Here is a 1,578-nt window from a genome sequence, read left to right on the forward strand (position 1 = left end):
TTTAATTCATAAAAATAATATATATTTTATGAGTGAATTTTTTTAACTGAATTTATGAATGAAATTTTTTTCAGACAGATTTTATATTTTATTTTATTTATTTTATAAAAATATTATTTATTTATTAGTTTTATTTATTTGTGTAACTAATAAATATTATAACTTTAATTGCATTGAAATCATATTATTTTTTTTATTTGTTTCCTATTTAAATATATATAYATACAAAAAAAATATTAATCATAATTTTCAAACATTTATTACCTGATAATTATTAATAATAATTATAAATTTGAATTCAATAAAAAAAGTTAATARACATATAAACTATACTTTTCTATAAAATATATAATAATTTATCATTATTTGTCAAAATAATTTTTACTTAAATTGTTAGTTAATTTTTGTTGTTTATATTATATTAAAGTTTCAATTGGTTTAARCACTAAATTTTATTTTATAAAACATTTTGATTTGTTAGTCTAAYCAACGAAAAAAATTGTCAAAACATTTTAGATATCCAATCATATCATATAATAATAATAATAWTAATCATATAATATATATCATTATTTAGGTCACAAAAYAACACAAYATTTTTGTTTTAATTATTAATAATAATATTGACATTACAATAGCCAATCAAAAATAATATAGTTTATATATATTTAAAAAAATTATATATATATATATTGCTGAAATAAAACTCMAATAAAATATATAAATTATATATTAAAAAAAAGTTTTTAACGTTTTCATTAAAATCTAAACATATTTTACACATTTTTTATTAATATATTTGTTATATATATATATAATGACCTCAAACTTAATTTGTTTTTTTTTCAGTACAAATGTTTGACATTTTTGTTTTAAATTAAAAAGTTTTTTTTAAATATAAATTTTATGTATAGTAAAAAAAATTACTACAAATTCCTTCATGAAATTAGATTTATTTCAAATTTATTTAAAGTGAAAGTGTGTAACAAATTTTTTATTTAGTTTTTTTTTCGTCAATGAATTAAGTGCTGTACTGTATATGTGTGTGTGTTTCAGTTAATTTGCAATTATAGTATTTTTTTATATTTTAATTTAATACAAAATTTTTTTTATATATTATATAACATATCATATACAACGATATATATATATATATATATATATATATATATATATATATATATATATATATAGAGAGAGAGAGAGAGAGAGAGAGTATATATTTCATTCATAACTGTCTCATATCAAGAGTACATCAAATAACTTATAAAATATTATTACTTTTTTATTTTAAAAAATTATATAWATATATATATATTTTTATTATTAAATTCATTATAAAATCACACAYATATATATATAAAGTATTTATATATAGTATATATATATATACACTATATGTATGTATTTTTATAATTTATTAGTTAAAAATTATATGTGATATTATACCACCTGTATATACAGGTATATACCTGTATATAAATTTATCGTTACATATACATAAGTTATCATATATTAATAAAATGATGTTATTTTTTTGTAGTTATTTTTTTTGTTGTTGATATACATATACATAAT

This window comes from Oppia nitens, unplaced genomic scaffold, assembly GCF_028296485.1.
Source record: "Oppia nitens isolate AA-2021 unplaced genomic scaffold, nextdenovo-longstitch-racon4-pilon3 scaffold1_pilon_pilon_pilon, whole genome shotgun sequence".
NCBI classification, from domain to species: Eukaryota; Metazoa; Arthropoda; class Arachnida; order Sarcoptiformes; family Oppiidae; genus Oppia; species Oppia nitens.